This window comes from Aethalodelphis obliquidens, unplaced genomic scaffold (assembly GCF_003676395.1).
Source record: "Aethalodelphis obliquidens isolate GAN/ISIS:26980383/991018 unplaced genomic scaffold, ASM367639v1 scaffold3, whole genome shotgun sequence".
Taxonomy (NCBI): Eukaryota; Metazoa; Chordata; class Mammalia; order Artiodactyla; family Delphinidae; genus Aethalodelphis; species Aethalodelphis obliquidens.
In genome coordinates this window covers 62,279,841-62,301,705 of record NW_020837947.1, presented here as the reverse complement: position 1 = coordinate 62,301,705, position 21,865 = coordinate 62,279,841, and positions in this window count along the sequence as shown.

The window sequence follows — 21,865 nt, the reverse complement described above, 5'->3', positions numbered from 1 at the left end:
AAAGGATTTATGTCCAGGAAGCACAAAGTAAATTGACAGTACCACAAGGATTTGCCTCAGTGGGCATTTATTATTCCCAGGCTAATGGAGGTTGAATATTGTACTTTAGCACATATTCCAGTTCATTTCTACAAATTAAAATAATCATACGTATATTTATACTAAACTATGTATTAGTACATTTGACTGTTCGTTCTTTATTTTTATTGGACATGTACTCCATGTTAGTTGTTCAAAACTTAGAAAAAAAAGAAAAAATAGCACTGTGAACAGTGTAATCCATGACATCCATAAATTTTTGGATATCGTCAATGCTTACAATTAAAAATACAAATAAAGGGAAGAAGACAACAGTACCATTTTATGCATACTATTTTATATCTTGTTTAACTTTTCCACTTTATAATATATGGTGAACATCTTGCCATATCAATAGATATAAATGTATGAGGTAACTAGATGAAACATTCAAGGTGCAGTCAGGAAAACAGGAGACACTCTAGGAAACTGGAGTACAAAGAGATATAATATAGGAAATTACAGGCTTAAGTGCTGCTCAGTGAGAGAAGACTAGAAAGGCCATACTCAGTCAATATGGAAGTGAAAACATTGCAAAAAAACTGCCACCAATGATTGCAACCATATCTCAATATCAAAGAGAGTGTTTCTGAAGAAACATTCTAGAGGCACCTGATTGCTGCCAGAAACCCTAGGTGCCTCAGCACTGAAGTGGGTGATCCTCAAGTGGGACATCCAAAGCTACAGGATTCTTGTGTACAACTGCCTCTAGAAAACAAGGACTCTCCTCTTTGCCTTCAGAATCTAAACTGGAACAGTTCTGGGAAGGGATTATGGGACATGAACTTGTGGTTTCTCTCTTGAGATGGTGGAAGGGGCAGAGATGAAGATGAGGTGACAAAGGACATTAAAAATAATGACTACTGTTTTAATGACTACATACTATATCATAATGGATTTGCAAAATTTTCTTAGTTAATGAACTTTTTGGATATGTTATTTTCAATTTGGCTAATTTAACTGTTGAATATATATGTATATACGATTTAATGATATGACTGAAAATCTAGAAAAAAATAATATAGAGAGAACATAATTTGCTTCAGAAAAAAATATCTGATTTTTAAAATAAATGCATGATTAACTTAATTTTCAATTTGGGTTTGGAGTCAAAAATGTGAAACTCCAAATAATTATCAAAATTCAATAATTCATTATTTCATATATCTGTTCATCCAAAACTGGTTTAAACTAATCTACTTTGTGGAGAAAACTGTGAAAGGTACCCAGAGAGATGAAAATATGTTTTAAGATTAAATCGCTGTGATCCAGACACTTGTAATCAAGTTGTTGAGATATAGTTTGTCATTAAAAAGACAAAGAAAAAACAAAATAAAACAATCCAGGCAGGCTATGTGGCTACTTATAACCATTTTTGAAATTCCCAATGCCAATATTCCAAGTAAAAAATATTCCCAAATGCAGGGACTATAGCTTTGAGCACATCAGGTCAATATACAGATTTGAATAAGTATTAATTATACATTTTGACGGGAAATTCTCCTTATCTTATGGAGAAAAATACTCAGAGTAAAACACTTTAATAAAACTTGTTAATGGGAAAACTTCTTATATAAAAATAACAAAACAGAAATAAAATTTTTGTTTTCTTAAACATTTATTTACCATTTCTTGGCTACTCAGGGTCCTATTTTGTTTTTTGCTATTAAACTCTTAAGTTGCCTATAATTTAAAAATGTGTTTTGAAAGAATTACATAGAAAGAAGCTTAGTCAATGATATAAAAATATTCATTTCATACATCTTACTAAGAGAATAGATGCTTTCTAAAAATATTGAAATGAGAGAGCAAAGACAGAGAGCCAGAGAGAATGTGCATTCAGAATTTTGTGTTTCAAATGTCATGTTGATGTAGCCCTTACAGTCACAAATGTCAGTTTTATTGAAAAGTTCACCTATATTTTTAGTAGCTTCCTGCCTAAAAAATGCAGTTTCCCTCTTAGTTCAGATATATATATTTAGACAACAGCCTGTTTTTGCTCTTTTGATATATCAAAAAACACAGATATCTTTAGAGTCTGACTATATAATTCTCAGCATGAGAAGCAATCCCTTCATTAAAAATAAATAAATAAATAAGGAAGAGCCTGTATTCTACACCCTGGAGAAATCCTGAGTGTGGTTTGGTACCCAAGAAGAAAAGCCTTTGAAATGAATCTAATGTCACGTTATTGAAAACGTAGCTGCACAGATTAACTTTTTTCACTCTGCAATGGCTTACAAAGCTTCAAATGCTCAGAAATCTCATAAACCAGACCATTTAAGGAATCTAAATAAGCTTGCACGGTTTTAAGCTTTCCGACTTTGAATGTTAGCTTTGAAGTTTTGCCAGAACCTGACTGCAGAAGAGTTGCTTTTAGACTGAATTCATGACACTGGAATTAGTGTTGGAGGTTCAGTGTGCCTAATAATGATTATGACCATGCTAACCATAGACAGCCATCGCATATGGTACCTCTGAATTAACAACTCTCCAAAGATAAGATGCGTAATATCTTGGCGCCAGTATTTATTTATTTTTCATCTTTACACACTGGGTTTTGGATAGTGTCCAGTTTGAAAAGCCAGTTGCTTTAATGGCATATGGCATTTGTCCATGGGTAAGAGAGCATGGAAAGAAGAAAAGAAAGAAGGTTAAAAATAGCTGAATTATAAATGTCCCAATATCAAATTCCTTTTCCCTTTTTCTTTTTGTCTTCATTCTCTCTTTTTCTATTAGCTGGAAAACGTATAACAAAATTCTGGGCAAAACTCCACTGTCAAGTGTCTTTTTGCCAACTTCCAACCAAGACCAGTTCTAATTCCATAAATTTCTCTGTATCTTTAATTTACATAAGCAAATTTCTCCTCATAGCATGAGGTTAATTACAAAGCCTTTTTAATATCAACATATGTGCTTTATTTTAATTTGAAGACTTGCATTTTGCCACTTGGAAAAAAGAAAAATCTACCATGTAGATCTTCCCTCCCATCCTAAAGCTGACATAAATTTTTCACCCAAGTAAAAGAAAAACATCCCAAGTTTATACCATGGGAAGGCAGAGTCACTTATGGGGAAATTTACTATCATCTTTAGTTCCCTAGATTTTCCAAGAAAACAGCAATGCTGTTATTAGTATACAGGTCTGGTATCTGTCACAAAATTTAGGGGTAAGAATGTTGCCCTGTGAGGTTTATGATTCTGCCAGCAAAATTATTTAATCAGCAATTCTAATAAAAAAGAAGCAGGTATATGTATTCAATAAGTACATACAAGTAAGTTTCAGAAAACAAATGTGTGTGTGCATAAATCAATAGATACATACATGCATATCTCAAGTAGCTATTTCAAATGATAATCCAGAAAGAAAAAAAAATTAGTTCTTCTTCTTGGGATGACTTTTACCTATTATTTTATGAGATTTTCTACTGAAATGTGGCCCCAGGGTAACTAATAAACATGTTCACCATTTCAGATAATAATTTTATTCAACTAAGAGCACCCACAGCATTTTAAAATGTTTTATATATTTGATCTGATAACATAGATAACAAAATATAAGAAAGAAATCATGCACAGTATCTAAGCAGTCACATTTATGCAAAGTGTCAAAATAGTAAAATTTATTTTTTTGCTTTTAGCAGATAAATGTAAAAATGAAACTTAAAGAGAATACATTGTTTTTATAATTCTTTCTAAACCCATTTCTATATCCTCAATTGTTAAGGTATTTTTAATGGAGATTATAGAATAATTCTAGTAGGTATACTGTTTTGCTGTAATCTTCATTTTCAAGTAAATTGTTAAAATCCAGAATTTTAATAATAAATGGACAAGCTGTAGTAGAGTTTGCATCATAACTTCTTTAAAAACACTTTTAATATGTAAAATCAAATGGGATAGTTTACAGTGCTTGAGGTGAATGAAACCATACTGATTATTAATAAATACAAAATTACATTAAAAGGAAATAGAACTAAAAAATCACTGAGTGACTTTGATCAATAATCAGCCAATATTAATATTTTCTGTTTGTCAGTGTGAAAATCCACACAATGGCAAACATACAAACCACACACACATGCATACAAGCACACATACTTTTTGTTTTGCTATGCATTCCTGGATTATAAGTTTCCTTCATTTCCTTTCCTTCCCTTCCTTCCTTCCTTCATTCCTTCCTTCCTCCTTGCTTCATTCTTTCCCTTCATTCTTTTATTTTTTTCCTTTTAGGGAGAAGATAGTTCAACTTCAAACAATTATATTGGTTAGTGGGTCTGCCTATTCTTGTCTTTTAACTCATTCAACAATTACTGAACACTTATGCAATTTTCAGCTTTGCTGATATTTAGATGAAAAAATATCTTTCCATCTTTGAGGATTACACATTCTACTGGTTAGATGGATACAATATAATAAAACAAGTGCCATAACAATAGTGCACTGTATTTGGATTGTATGCAAATCCGAATAGTGCAAATTGAACGATTATTATGTAAAATATTAATAAAGACTTACTTTATATAAAAGCTTTAAAATAGAGTGAATCAAGCCCAAATTAAAAATTTATCAAGTGTGCATAATTTTAAAATTTGTAATCAGAATGAATTATGGACTTGACTTAATATATGGACTTACGGTTGTGTCAACTTGTTAAAAATTACCCATCATACTTTTTCAGAAATAGGTTTGAGTTATTTGAGTTTTTCATATGAAACTTTCCAATACATCTCTCAAAACAAACACACGCGCGCACACACACACAAGAACAGACTATACACAAAAAGTATTGTTACGAAAGTAAGGATTTAAGCCTAGATAAAGCTTCCACAGAATGCTTCAGATATGTAGTAATAACTAAACTTTGAAGTTTGTGTATGAGTTTTCCATTTTAAATAAGGTAGAAAAGACTTTACCATGCTGAAAAATAAGCATAAGCAAATATTTCATGTTGAAGAGTAAGTAGCCCAATGATGAGTGATGAACAGCTGGACTTGTTCAGATAAGCAAAGGCACACACAACATAATTTGAATATATTATGTTGGTGATGATAAGTCATTGAGAGACCAGGTTTTTATCACCATTTCTCCATATTAAACATTATAACAAACCATTTTTTACATGCTCATGGCATCAAAAGACTCTACCACATCTGTCTCTCTACAATTGAATTTTTCAGTAACAAGGGTAAAATATATTCCTGTGACATACATGCAAGGGTGAAAATGATTCTATCCAGATTAATAATAAATATTGGTGGAGGGCTTCCCTGGTGGCACAGTGGTTGAGAATCTGCCTGCTAATGCAGGGAACACAGGTTTGACCCCTGGTCTGGGAAGATCCCACATGCCGCAGAGCAACTAGACCCATGAGCCACAACTACTGAGCCTGCGCGTCTGGAGCCTGTGCTCCGTGACAAGAGAAGCCGCGATAGTGAGAGGCCCACGCACTGCGATGAAGAGTGGCCCCCACTTGCCACAACTAGAGAAAGCCCTCGCACAGAAACGAAGACCCAACACAGCCAAAAATACATAAATTAATTAAAAAAAAGTTAACAAATGTTCAAGTACAATTGGTGTCTTTTAAAATAAATAAATAAATAAATAAATATTGGTGGTGGGGTGTCCCTGGTGGCGCAGTGGTTGAGAATCTGCCTGCTAATGCAGGGGACACGGGTTCGAGCCCTGGTCTGGGAGGATCCCACATGCCGCGGAGCAACTAGGCCTGTGAGCCACAACTACTGAGCCTGCGCGTCTGGAGCCTGTGCTCCGCAACAAGAGAGGCCGCGATAGTGAGAGGCCCGTGCACTGCAATGAAGAGTGGACCCCACTTGCCACAACTAGAGAAAGCCCTCGCACAGAAACAAAGACCCAGCATAGCAAAAATAAATAAATTAATTAATAAACTCCTACCCCCAACATCTTCTTAAAAAAAAAAAAACATACAAAACAGAAACATAGGCTAATATCTTAAAAATCGTATTTAAAAAATATATATATATTGGTGGAGACTCTATTAATGTTCCCCCTCACAAGTGCTTAGCAGAGTAACTTGCAAAAGTAAGCATTCAATAAATTTTTAAAAATTGTATCGCATATTATTTGAGTAAATAAATCAGTTGTATTTTGTTGAACATTTCCTTTACTGCTTCTATTTATAATTAAGAATCCTGTAACTCTGTAAAACAATTGTCACAAATTTCAAATCTATAAAATTCTTGCTTTACCTATTTCAAATTCCCTTCTGAGGATAAAAAGCCATTTTTAAAAGTATAAACTTGCCTTTATATTTTTTAAATGCTTAATGTCGTGTAATTATTCTGGTTAGTAGTAAGAACTCAATGAATATTTTAATAAATAAATGGAGAAAAATTGTTTATGATTTCCTTATATATTTTAACTCTTTGCTAACAGATACCTATTAGATTTAAAATATCTTAACCAAGAAGGCATTAAGTCAGTATCTATATTTTCTCCTTTACAGTTATTTTAAAATACATTATTGTGGAGTTTCTGCTTCCAGCTTCGGTAGACTAGTTTGTTTCAGATCAGCCTTTGAGCTGAAAACCACTTGAAAACTTGACAGAAAAAAATCTGTTTGAAGTCATCCAAAAGCTACCAAGGCAGTGAGAACTTAATCCCAGGCAGAAGGGAAATCGGGAAAGGAGAGCTCAATATTGGTGTTGCTCTTTCTTTCAAAGCATGTACTCATTCAAACATAGCTGAAAAGCTGCACAAAGTTTATGAAGATTTACCCTGTTGATGTGAAAAAAAATTTAACATATGTCTTAGAGGAGGGACCCTGGTTTAAAAAGATGCCTAGTTGAGGCCCCAAAGGGCTACACCTAGGAATAAAGGATTGACACCCACCTTAATACAAGTCCAACTTTTGGTTGTATTAAAGAGATCTAGTCTATGGTCTGTTAGAAGCAAAGCTAAACTGCCTCTGGAGGAAGATAATATCATTACAATTATATCTTCAATTTTTCATGTATAATATATACCATTCACTAAAACATAGCCCAGCTATGAACAATACAAGGGGTCACTGGAAACTAAGAGGAAAAAAAATGTAAACAGACCCATGGGAGATCTATACTGAAGTTACGGGATACAAATGTATACATAATTATGATTAATTTGTTGAATAAATTAGGGATGAGTTGAGAATTTCAGAAGAGTGTAAAAGAGAATTAAGTAAAACTGCCAGAACTAAAAAATACATTAAGAAAATTAAGAATTAAACGAGTAAGGTCTTTCACTTCTGACCAAGATGGAATAGCAAGAACCAAATTTTTCCCTCCTTGTAATTTTTCCTGTTCCAGCCAAACTCTGGAAAATACACCTAAATCAATAGTTTTCAAGAAACTAGACTTCAGGCAATGAAGGAAAATTGCCTCTAAAGGCAAGAAAATATTTAGGTGAACCCTATAACTCTCCAGGTTACAGACTTGAAAGGGTTTCCAGACTACAAGGAGTGGGTTCTCTGGCAACTCCTTGTGCCAAGAAAATAGAGCGGAGAACTTGGAAAAACCAAGGCAGATAGAATTTGTAGAGCAGACTACTGGAAAGGAGGAAGATATTCAGAGAAAAAAAAAAAATGGAGATCTACAGAGGATCATTTAGAGTATTATTACTGATTAGGACATGCTGGTTGAACTACCCAAAGACAAACAAAAGGACACACTCACAAGGATTTATAAGTAAAAGTGCCTAGCTGGCACTCACACAGGGTCAGGAATAGAGCTGGTTTCCACCAGTCTGACTGGAGACCTCATAATTCATGTGGCATTAAGTGGAGAATTCAGACATAGAAAAAAATTTAGAGAAAAATTAGCCCTAAAATAAGCACTGCTATGGTGTTGTCCAACTGATATTAAAAGCAAGAACTCAAAGCATCAAACCATATCCAAGTTTACTTAACTGCATTCTAGAATAAGGCTCAAGAGGATTCACAGGAATACAAAATATCAGGCATATAACAAGGTAAGATTCACAATATCTGGCTTCCAGTGAAAAATTATCAGGCATGAAAAGAAGCAAGAAAATGAAGAAAAGAAAAGCAAGTTAATAGAAAGTGATTCATAAGCGACACAGGTTTTAGAATTAGCAGTCAAAGATACTGAAAGAGCTGTAACTATATGTGGGCTATGTTCAAAAAGATAATTACAGAAATGGAAGGTATACTCAAATCAAAATTCCAGTATGAAATCTAAACTGGCTGTGATAAAAAAACTACAGTAGATAGAATTAATGGCAGATTAGACATTACAGAAGAAGATATTATTAAATTTGAATTGAATTTGTCATAGCAATGCACAATCCAAAACAAAACACAGAGAGGAGAAAAGAACTTAAAAAATGTAAAGAGCATCATTGACCTGTAGTACGACTTTAAGTGGCCTACTTTTAAAAAACAAAACTGGAAAATTATTCAAATTTCATAAAAACTATGAAGCAAAGGTCCAAGAATAAAAGAAACCTCAAGCAAAAGAAGCATAAAGGAAACAATGCCAAGGAACATCGTAATCAAATTGCTCAAAACCAGGAATGCAGGAAAATATCCTAAAGACACCGGTGAAAAAGATATTTATAGGAAGAAGAATACAGATAAGATTGACAGCAGCTTTTCCATTGGGAAACAAAATGCAAAAGAAGGATATAGTGGAACAACACTTAAACTATTGAAAAAATGTCAACCCAGAATTCTATACAAAGTGTGAAATATTTTTAAAAAATGAAGGCAAATTAGGACTTTTTTAGACATATGAAATGTAAAATATTTAATCTCCTGCAGCCCACAGTACAAAAGATATTAAAGTAAATCCTTCAGGTAGAAAAAAGTGATACTAAATGAAGGTATGAATCTACAAAAAGGAACAAAGAGTATTAGAAATGGTAATGACATGGACAAATATGTAAGAAATGCTTTATTATTACATAAATCTCTTTGAAAATATAATTGTCTCTTTAAAAATAACATCAATGTAGTGTGGGTTTATAATATTAAATGCACAGTGTATGGAAATAATAACATAAAGGCCGGGCGATTCTTATTCTATATGTGAAATGTTATAATATCAATTGAAAGTAGACTGTGATAATTTAAACATAACTACTCTAAACCCTAAGACCACTAAAATAACAAAACGAAATTTGTAACTAATAAGTCATAAAGGAAGGGGTAGTAAAAATTGTAGAAAATACTTAATTCAAAAGAAAGCACAAAAAGTGGTAAAAGAGAGCAAAGAATATATGAGACAGAAAACTAATAGCAAGATAATAGACTTAAATCTGACCATATCAGTAATCACATGGAAAAGAAATGACTTAAACACTTCCAATTACATCTGTGTCTATTTCTGCCTTGCAAACTGGTTCATCTGTACCATTTTTCTAGATTGCACATATATGCGTTAATATATGATATTTGTTTTTCTCTTTCTGACTTACTTCACTCTGTATGACAGTCCCTAGGTCCAGCCACGTCTCTACAAATGACCCCATTTCGTTCCTTTTTATGGCTGAGTAATATTCCATTGTATATATGTACCACATCTTCTTTAAACACACCCAATTAAAAGTCAGAGAGAGAATGGAGAAAAGTGCAAGACCCAACTATTTACTACCTACAGAAAACACACTTTAAATATAAAAACACAAATAGGCTCTAAGTAAAAGGATAAAAGAAGATATACCAAGACAACACTAGCTAAAAGAAAGCTGATTAGCTGTATTAATTTCAGACAAAGTAGATTTCAGACAAAAGAATTTTACCAAGAATAAAAACGATCCTTTCATATGATAAAAGGGGCTAGTTCATCTGGAGGCCATAATGATCCTAAATTTCAAAATGCATGAAGTATGGACTTCCCTGGTAGCACAGTGGTTGAGAGTCCACCTGCCGATACAGGGGACACAGGTTCAAACCCTGGTCCGGGAAGATGCCACATGCCGCGGAGCAGCTAAGCCCGTGCACCACAGCTACTGAGCCTGTGCTCTAGAGCCCAGCTACTGAGCCTGTGCTCTAGAGCCCACAAGCCACTGAGCCCATGTGCCACAATTACTGAAGCCCACGGGCCTAGTGCCCATGCTCTGCAACAAAGAAGCCACTGCAATGGGAGGCCCGTGCACCGCAATGGGAGGCCCGTGCACCACAACGAAGAGTAGCCCCTGCTCAACGCAACTAGAGAAGGCCCGCGCGTAGCAATGAAGACCCAATGCAACCAAAAATAAAATAAATAAATATATTTTTTAAAAAAATGCATGAAGCAAAAACTGCTAAATTGAGGGAAAAGAGAAAATGCACCTTTTGTAATCAGAGATTTCACTACTCATTACTCATTATATGATAAAACAAGGAGACAGAAAATCAGTAAGGATATAGAAGACTTAAACGAGTTTGAACTGATTGACATTTGTAGAACACTCCAACCAGGAACATCAGAATACATACTCAGTTCAAGTGCATTTAATAGTAATCCCTCAAAAGAGATAAAAGCTTGACTGAAGTAAAAGGAGAAATAAAACATTCACAATCATGCAGTGAGAAAGTCTCACACCCCTCTCTCAGTGAATGACAGTAACAAACCAACAGCAACAAAAAGTGTCTAGAACAGAGCAAATATGACAAACAAATTTAGCTAACTGACATATGTGAAATATGACACCTAAAAACTAACATTTATTCTTTTCAAGTACACATGGAACACTTACCAAAACAGACAATATGTTGGTCTATGATGTGAATTTTAACAATTTTTAAGGATGAAAATCATAAAGAATAGAATTTTTGACCACAATAGAATTAAACTATAAATCAAAAAAGGTAATTAAAAATACTTAGTTTTTAAAAATTGTATCTCTTTAAATAATCAGTAAGTCAGAGAACTATTTAACAAGATTAGATAATATTTGTCAATGTTCTGAACTTAATTATAATTGAAAAACTACATATCAAAATTTGTGGGATGCAGCTAAAGCCATGCTTTGAAGGGGATACATAGACTTCAAAGTACACATTAGAAAAATATTGAAAAAATAAAAATAAATTATCCATGCACTCATATCAAAAGTTACAAAAGGAACATTAAATTAAATTTAGAAAAGAAGAATGAAAAACTAATAAAAAATGAGCACAGACATTAATGAAATAACAGACAAATTGAGTGGAACAAAGGAAACACTGGTTCTTTGAAAAGACTAATAAAATGACATCAAATCCTTGGCAAGACTGAAAAGAAATCAAGAGAAGGTATAATAACCAATATCAGGAATGAAAAATAAATAAGCATTAATGTTCTTAGATTCAGTAAAATCTATTTTCTATTAAATACATTAGACACCCTTTCACCACTGAATTTTAATGTAGACCACATTTTGAAATTTTTTTTCAAGGCTTAAATATCCACCTTATGCTGACTGGGCAATCTTCAGTAAAGCTTGAAGACCCTTAATCTTTCTGAACTATTCTTAACTATATGTGGACTGGCTTCTGAAAAAAATGCCTTGCCTTTTTAATTCATATAAAGATTATTATTTCCATTTACTTTTAATTTTCAAAGAAAATGACTGTTGTCCCAACAACCTTCAATGGTGACTAATCAATTTAAAAAATTTTTAGAACATTACTATGAGTTCATGAATTAGTTTTTGTTGTAAGAAATTATAGTCTCTTTTTGATGCTCAGATTGTCTTCTCATATGGCAATGAGAGCTTCTTCAGATTGACTCATGTGCCCTTTTCACATGACCACATTAGTCTTTGACAAATTCCTTGGAAAAGATGTTGTAGAATCATCTTGTACATCCATATCTTACTCTAGACCTAGAATAAGTCATTTCTCCATGGAGTCCTGGTTCCTCTAGTGGTAAATTGTATTTAGCAACCACAAATGGATGTTCATTGTCACTGGGCTGCTAATGATTCTTGCTCTTTTTAGTGTTTAGAACTAGGGAATACTTATTTTTCTGAAAAAAAAATATGAACTATAAGTACATACTTATAATACAAATTCAAATTCAAGATTACAGAGTTTTACTTGACCTGGCTGATTTTATGTTTGTATCTCTTTTTTCCTACATTAAAATTTTAGTCCTAATAATATTAACATGTTGACTAATTTCTTTACATATACAAAAATTAGATTCAAAATAAAAATACTTATATTACTGCAACTAACAATCCTACTGAATGTGGCTTAAGAGTCATCTCTCTCGTTTATATACTTAGCCTATATCTCACTAGAGATATATAGTCAAAATGCATTGTTTCCCAGTAATTTGAAATAATTCTTTTCTGTATGGTTATGCCACCATGCAATTATTTTTTTTGAAAAATATTCTATTAGTTGGACTTTTTAAATATCATAATCATAAATTGAGGGGGATATATTTGATCACATATTTAAAAAGTGCAGAGGTCAAGAGAATGAGAAGACAAGGCACAGACTGGGAGAAACTACCTGCAAATATGTATTTAATAAAGAACTGTTACCCAAAATAAACAAAGAAGTCTTAAAACTCAACAATAAGAAAATAAAAACCCAATTTCAAAATGGACAAAGGAAGTAAACAGACACTTTAACAAAGAAGATATACACATGCCGAGTAACCATATAAAAAGATGTTCCATATCATGTGCCATCAGAGAATTAAAAAAACAGTAAGATACCACTACAGGCCTATTAGAATGGCCAAAATCCAAAAACACTCATAACACCAAATGCTGGTGAGGTTGTGGAGTAACAGGTACTGTAATTCATTGTTGGTGGGACTGCAAAATGGTACAGCCACTTTGGAAGACAGTTAGGCAGTTTCTTATAAAACAAAACATACTCTTAAAGCATATGATCCAGCAATCGTGCTCCTTGGTATTTACTTAAGTAAACTGAAAATGAATGGCTACACAAAACCCTGCACACAGATGTTTGCAGCAGCTTTACTCATAATTCCCCAAACTTGGAAGCAACCATGATGTCCTTCGGTAGGTGAATGGATAGATACACAGTAGAATATGCAGACAATAAAATGTCATTCATTGCTAAAATGAAATGAGCTGTCAAGCCATGAAAAGACATGAGGGAAACTTAAATGCATATTACTAGGTTTAAGAAGCCAATATGAAAAGGCTGCATATGGTATGATTTCAATTATATGACATTCTGGAAAAGGCAAAACTACAGAGACAGTAAAAAAGATCAGTGATTGCCAGAGAGGGAGGAATGAATAGGCAACACACAGAGGATTTTTAGGACAGCCGTACTATTCTACATGATACTATAATGGTGGATATATGCCATTACACATTTGTCCAAACTCACAAAACGTACAATACCAAGTGAACTTTAATATAAATTTTGAGTAATAATGATGAGTCAATGTAGATTCATTATCAGTTGTGACAAATGTACCACTCTGGTGTGTGGGATGTTAGTGGAAGAGGTTGTGTGTGCGTAGGAGATATACAGGAACTCTCTGTACTTTCTGATCAGTTTTGTTGTGAACATAAAACTACTCTGGAGATAAAGTGTATTAAAAAAAAATGCAAAAGTAAGTGAGGCTTGACATAGTGGTTGAAATTATATTACCAAGGACTTGATTTTGCCCCATAACTCCTCTTTGCTTTCATGGTGTTTTATCCCTAATTTTCCATATGGTGCCCTCCCCTAGAATCGTTCAGGTTTATAAATTGTAGTGGCAGCTGTAAGTCTCACATTCTCATAAAAAGAGAGACGGTCAGAGAGATAGTCTTTTCTAGCTTTTATAGAACAAAGAGAAAGTGTTTCTTTCTTAGAAACAGTATTCTCTCTGAACTCATTGGCCCTGATTAAGTTTTCTGTATATCCCTGAGCTAGTCACTGAGACAGTGATACAGGATAGACTGATGGATGTAAGTTAATCAGTGAGAAGAGGATAGAAAAGCCCACATCAACCATTTTTAGAGTAGGTCAGTGAATCGTTCTTCAGAAGAAACAGAAGGTAAACAGAATTCTTCCTGTGAATTTGAGTTAGCATCTAGTGGCATTTCCTTTTAGCCTAAAGGACTTCTTTTAGAATTTTTTTGGAAAAAATTTTCTAGCACCAAGTTCTTTCATTCTTTGTTTACCTCAGATATTTTTATTTCAGCTTCATTTTTGAAGTATAATTTTGCTAGATACAGAATTCTTGGATGAATTTTTTCTCAGCCCCTTGAATACTGTACATTATTTCATTACATTCTGACAATGTTTCTGATGAGACGGTAGTCATTAACCACATAGATACTCCTTATACATGATGATTTGTTTTTCTATTACTCCTCTCAAGATATTTTCTTTGTCTTTGGTTTTCAAGTCTATGATGTCTCTTGGTGTTGATCTCTTTGTGGTCATTCTGTTTGGAATTGGTTTAGATTCTTGGATCTGTAGATTAATATTTTTCATCGAATTTATAAGTTTTCAGTCATTATTTTTTCAAATACTATTTCAGTCCCTTTCTCCTTCTCATCGTCTTTGAGAACTCCAATTATACTTATATTGGTGTACCTGATCTTTTCCTGTATGTCTCTGAGGCTCTTTTCTTTTTTCTTCAACCTTTGTTCTCTCTGTTTATTAGATGATATCATTTCTACTTCTTTTTCTGCCATTTTCAATCTGCTATTGAGATTCTTCAGTGAAATATTTATTTAAATTATTGCAACTCTTCAATTCCAGAATTATCATTTAGTTCTTTTTAATAATTTACATATCTTTATTGAGAACCTCTCTTAGTTGATTCATTATTGTCATACTTTCTTTAAATTTGTTAAATACAATTTCATTTACTTCTTTATTCATATTTATCATAGGTCCTTTGGAGTATGCTAAATCCTACATCTGGGGATATTAAAAAATAGTTGTTATTGACTGTTTTTAACCTGAATATAGGTCACAAATTCCATTTTCTTTATAAGTCTTATAATTTTTAAAATGAAAACTGGAAATTTCAGGTAATTTTTGTAGCAACTCTGGATTTTGAGGTTTTTTTAAAGGTTGTTGTTTTTACTTCTAATCTTCAAAAAACTGTTTGTTTCTGTGTTTTATAACTTGCCTGATCTAAATCTATAATATCTTTTTCTACTACAGTATGAGACCATTGAAAACTGTGCTCAGTTATTTTTTGTTTGTTTGGTTTTAGTTTATTTTTGTTTTGTTTTACTTCATTTTGGCTTTTTTGCTGTTATTCTTGCTCTAATTTGTAAGCATAGCTTCTCAGGAATTGACCTTTATGTCCATATTAGTAGTCACTCAGTGATTGGACAGGGATTGTGTTTAAATGCCTGGAGCCAGCAAGACTTACATATTGTGCATGTGGGTGGGGAAGAACATTCAATGTTCAGGTTATTTACAGCTCTGTCTTGGTTTTTACTTTTTATTGGACCCTTTTGAGTCTCCTAGGTCTATGTACACAAGTTCAATATACACCAGGAGTACATAAGTAGCTTAGAGCCTCTTCAGTCTACTCTCTAGCCAGGTCTCTTTTGTTCTCTTTTGTTCTTGTGCAGACCAACTGCTAGGAATATGCTTGCCCAAATCAGAATGCAAGAGCAGACTAATACAACCAGTCACTGGCTATCCAGTGACAAAATGCATACTTTGTATTCAGGGAGATCATAATCTAAGGGAGAACTTGAAAATACAAAGTCCATTAAAATATTAGCTGATAGCACAGAAGATATATTACCTACCCTTCAAATACCTTCAGAAAAAAATATGCACTTCATAATAGGTGTTCTGTTTCCTCTGCAACCTTCTCTCCAACATACTTTCAAGCAAGCGGCATGTATTCATCTCCTGTGTGTGCAGACAGGCAGAAAACCTGTAAGGTTTTAGAAAGCTGTATCAATAAATTTTCTGGAAACCAATGTCTTTTCTCAAAGTCTTTCTTCTTTCTCAGAGCTTTCAATACCCCCTCCCCCATCATTTCTATTGAATTCCCTAACCCCTAATATTTTCTGAAATCTTAATTTAGTACTTTTTTTTTTTTTTTTTTTTGCGGTACGCGGGCCTCTCACTGTTGTGGCTTCTCCCGTTGTGGAGCCCAGGCTCCGGATGCGCAGGCTCAGCGGCCATGGCTCACGGGTGCAGCCGCTCTGCGGCATGTGGGATCTTCCCGGACCGGGGCACGAACTCGTGTCCCCTGCATCAGCAGGCTGACTCCCAACCACTGCGCCACCAGAGAAGCCCAATTTAGTACTTTTAAAAGGTGAAACTACATCTTTTTTGGACAAAATGTTTCCAACTTTCTGTAACTTATACCAAGAAAACAGAATATTTTCATAATATCAGTTAAATAATTGTTTTCTTTCCTTGTCATTTCCAGGAAAATAAATGTCAAAATGTGGTTTTATAGAGAAACACTGAAATTCTCTATAAATTTCCCATTGAAAGTAGCTCTATGAGGTAGATTCATGATGAGATGAAATGAAAGAAGCAGGATTAGGCAACAGTCAACTGATATTAAAATGTCAAACACAAAGTGCAAATAATCCTTTGATTGAAGTTAGTAGAGTGTGGAATTCACATGTTTTCACAAGGATGAAAATCTATTTCGATAAAGTTATTTTCTTTCATTTATTTGACAAGATACTGTTCTGTTGAGTGAGATGAGGGAAAAAGGGAAGGAATACCAGTACTTTGCTCCTGTATAAGTCACAATAGGTTAATTTATGCTATGATAATAAACTAACTCCAAGTTCTCAGGAGTTTAAAGCAATACAAAGGTACTTATTGTTTTGGCTGCAAGTTAAATACAGGACAGTGATAAGGTTTCTGTTCATTACAGCTACTAAGACTAATGAAGACTTCATTTTAACACTTGGTTCCATAATCATCAAGACACAGAGAGGGGACTCAGGACATTGTGAATTGGTTATTAAAGCTTCTACCCGAAAGTGATATACATAGTTCCATTCATATTTCCTTGACCAAAGAAGTTACATGGTAGTTCCTAACTATTTATATGCGCAGCGATGTTCAGTCTTTCCAGCTACCTCAAAGGACAACCAGAATAACTGTGAACAGCTCTAAATACTACCTTCACTCTTCATGCAGCCCACAATTTAATGAAAGGAATTAGACATCTACTCCAAAGTAATATAAGAAGAGATATGTTAATGGCTGAAGAGCATAATGATAAAAATATAGCAGTAATGACAATAAAATATTAATGTTATCAAGTTTTATCAATTTATTAATGTACTGGGCATTATTCTAAGTGTTCTACATGGTATTAATGCATTTAATTCTCAAAGCAACTCTATGAACTAGTTAGTACTGTTATTATCTCATTTTAGTGACTGAACCAAGATTAGGACCTAAGGAGTCTGGTTCTTGAGGCTGGACCTTTAAACATTATAGGACATAATAGCCTTTTGCCTTAGTACTTTGATTTTCAACATTTGTTTTTAATTTACAAGACATTTTATCATCTAAAAGCTTACTGAGAAACTTGATATAAAAACCAATCCAAGTGGAGCATCTATGGTTAAAGTGGAAGAAGGGGCTAGAGTCCTTCTTTTTTGGGTCAGCATGTATTATCTTCCAGCTACAGATCAAGAAGGCTGGCATTAACACAAAAAATATTTGAGACTACTTTATTTGCTAAAATTATGACTAATATGACCCTTCACGTCTTCATACCTTAGCTACATTATCTATAACAGGTGTTATTGTGACACCAAAAAAAACAAAAAAAAGAGCAGAAAAACAGAGTGTCCTGAGATAAAAAGTCAGGAGTCTATGGTCAAGTTGAAATTGGAAATACTGAGTTTTTGATTTCTAGAGTTCAATATTTTAAAAAATCTTTCTCAACTACTTGTATGCAAACAAATTTAGAATTAAGAAAGCTGTAAAGGGAAGAAAAAAACAATGTGCCATAAAAAGCACTATCCTACCAGTTAAGTATTATCCAGCTGAGTGATACTGTTTAATTCTATAAAGAAACCAAAAAAGCACAGCTATCTGGCAGCCACCAACAGAGCAAAAGAGTTTGAACACCCTGTACACTCCATGAAATCCATGCACCTGTCAGAAGGATTTGCTCTTCCAATCTTAAATGTGCTTCCCATTTCTCTCTCTTCCTTAACAATGAAATAAGGAAAATACTAAGATTATACATACATATATTTTAACTTCTCCATCCTTCATAGTTTTCTCTAAAATTATCTAGATCTAAGAAACACAAAGCCAATATTTACAATATTGCTTTTCAGAGGACAACATTTAACTTCAGTAGTCATTGCTACGTATTACTTTAAGTAAATAAATACTTGAAAAACAAACAACTTTAGTTTCCAATCACCAACAATATAAATATTTGTCATATTAACTTCCACTTAAGTTAATTAGACAGAATGTGGGATGTGACAATTAATTTAAATAAATAAATACAAAAATAAATAATACCTATAATACAGGGGTCCCCAACTCCTGGGCCACGGACCAGTATCGGTCTGGGGCCTGTTGGGGACTGGGCGGCACAGCAGGACGTAAGCGGCAGGCAAGCGAGCGAAGCTTCATCTGCTGCTCCCCATCGCTCACATTACCACCTGAGCCATCCCCCGCCCCCACCCCCCATCTGTGGAAAAATTGTCTTCCACGAAACCAGTCCCTGGTGCCAAAAAGGTTGGGGACCGCTGCTATGATACATACATAGATTTTATATACACCCCTTTTCCCCCCACACAAGAACAGTCATTTTCATTCACTAAATACTTCAAGTTTTGGGCTCCCCTGGTGTAGCAGTGGTTGAGAGTTCACCTGCCGATGCAGGCGACACGGGTTCGTGCCCCGGTCCGGGAGGATCCCACATGCCGCGGAGCGGCTGAGCCCGTGAACCATGGCCGCTGAGCCTGCGCGTCCGGGGCCTGTGCTCCGCGTACCGCAAAAAAAAACAAACAAAAAAAAACCTTCCATTTTTTAGCAATCTCCTTTAATTAACCTCATGAAGATATTAATGCACTTTAGCCCTGCCACATAAAACTTTTTTTTTAACTTCTATAATTATAACCTGGCATCAGAATGGTTTAAAAAAGTTAAAATATTTTATTTCTTAGAATCTTTTCAACTCTACCATTGTTACATTTGATTTATAAGTGGAAATTTAAAAAGGCAGCTGGAGTTCAGGCAGCAAAATTGAGAATATTTCAAATGTAGTCATTCTATAATTAAAATTAAATCAGAAACATAATAGCTTTACTAGTAAAAGGATATTACAGCATAAAGTGTCTCCTTTAAAGTGCCTTTATATTTCTTGAAACATTCTAATATAAAAATGTATCTCCCCTATATCTCCTTCATTCTTTGGGTCTTACATTACAGTGTGCCCCACTGGACACAAAATTCAAAGCCTTTTCTAATTTTTAAAGAAACCATAAATGGTTAAGAGGATTTAACTAAATTTTTTCTATTATCTTTGGAGAAGTTTTACATTAGACATACAATACAGTAAACAATCCTAAAAAAAACAAAAACGTAAGAAACAAAAAACTCACTTTGGACGTTGTTGGTTTTTTTAAGTCTTGTCTTGAACTTGCCAGTAATAAGGACATTTCTGAGCCATTTCCTAGTAAATGTTATCTCACCCTTTAAGACACTTAAAATTCCTCATCCCTCTTTTATTTAGAGTAGTTTGTTCTTTCATGGAAATCTGTGCACCGGATATTAACCTTACATTACATTTGTATCAGACGATGAATTTCCCCAGCAAAGTAGTTACGTTTCCTTAATCAGGTTACTTAATTCCCAAGAACCTTCTTTATGCTCTTAGTTCTATGGCCAAGAAATCTGACAGTAAATTTTTTTTTTAGATTCCACAAGCATCTCCACATATATGTTCCTGTATTTTTATGGGATGTTTATATAAAACATTGTAGACAATGATATTATCGTCATTTTCCCAGTATGCTATGAGGCTCCATTGCTATCATTAAGGAATCACCTGCCAAGTTAGAAATACATATGTTTTGACAAATGCCTTTCCTTCCATCCAAATGGTCACAGCTGCTACAGTAACAAATGACATCCATTCTCAATACCTATCTCTCTAAAACTTCAAATAACATATGAACAAAGAATAAAAGGGCTAAAATCACACAGAGCCCGATTATATTCTTGGAATGAATTATTTCAGCTGTAACTGAAGAGTTTATAGTGCAATGGGGAAAAGGCTTTAAAATTTGTTCTTACTAGAATTTTTTTCTGTATATAAGTATTACTGTGTCTAATTTCTGAGATTTTAAACTCTGGATTAGTTAGGGCATTCTAAACCAAAATAACTGTATGTGGCTTTGAGAAGTATCACTATCCCCTGTGAAGCAAACTAGAAGTTTAATAAATTTTCTAACTCCCCATTGATTTATTATGTAACCTTGGAGTTCTTTAATACTACCTTACTGTTTTTCTTTTTCTCTTTCATTCTTTCATTCTTTTTTTTTCAATCTGACCTCTCAGGTGGTTTGTCATACATGCTTTCTGTTCTCTCAAAGGGAGGTGATTTAGATTAATGAGTTTGAACTCCACAGATTACTACTCTATAAGTAGCAATCATTTTTTCAATTGGTATTATTTCACTATTTCAATTTTCTGAAATCACTTGGGACTCCTACAAACCTGGAGGGATGGCAAACAAGAAGATTAAGCTAGAACAGCCATGATGTAAATTCTCACACAACCTTCAGAAATAAATGAGTATCAATTTCATTAGAATTAGACCAAAGATGATCTGACAGTAGCCAAGGCAGAAAGACAATTTTTCTTTAACGGATCTTTCAAAGCTCTTTCCCTAAGGCTCGCCCTCTAACTAAAATTATGCCCAGGAGATAAATGGAAACCAGTGAGATTCACTGTACAGAAGCACAAAATCTTTACTGAAATTTCATCAAAGAGAATCAGATTATTTTTTACCAGAGCATAGAGGCAGCATTAGTGATAAAAATTAGTATAGAAGGGTTATAATGAATGTAACAATCTTCCAAAGAATCAGGATTTATTAAAATTGAACATGTGCTCTAGAAACGTAGGCAGAATGTTGTTGGGGAAAAAATGGACAAATTCAACAGTTGAAATATTAATATCACACATTATTGAAAGTATATTAAATATTCTTTATAAGAATACAAAACGTGCATTTTTAGAGGAGAAAAACCTCAAAATTGAGGTTTTCATCATCTGCCTTCAAAAGTTTCAGGTGCTATAACCCTGTTGTTCTAAAATAGTCACATAGTAAACATAATAATCTGAAGTAAATGGTAACATTCTCCCAAATAATTGCAGTCTTTTGTACAATGTAACTTGTGAATAGAAAAAAAGCATTCACTTTAAAGATATACTACTAATAAAAAGTAGCATCTAGGACGTCCCTAGTGGCACAGTGGTTAAGAATCTGCCTGCCAATGCAGGGGACATGGGTTCGAGCCCTGGTCTGGGAAGATCCCATATGCCGCGGAGCAACTAAGCCCATGTGCCATAACTACTGAGCCTGCGTGCTTAGAGCCTGTTCTCTGCAACAAAAGAAGCCACCGCAATGAGAAGCCTATGCACCACAACAAAGAGTAGCCCCAGCTCACCGCAACTAGAGAAAGTCTGTGCACAGAAACAAAGACCCAATGCAGCCAAAAATAAATAAATAAAATAAAATTATTAAAAAAGTAACATTTATCATATACTTACTATACTACAAGCACATACCAAGTGCTTTGCATACATAGCCTCACTTCATTCTCATAACAGTGTCTTCATTTCATCCTCATAGCAATGAAGTAAACATAC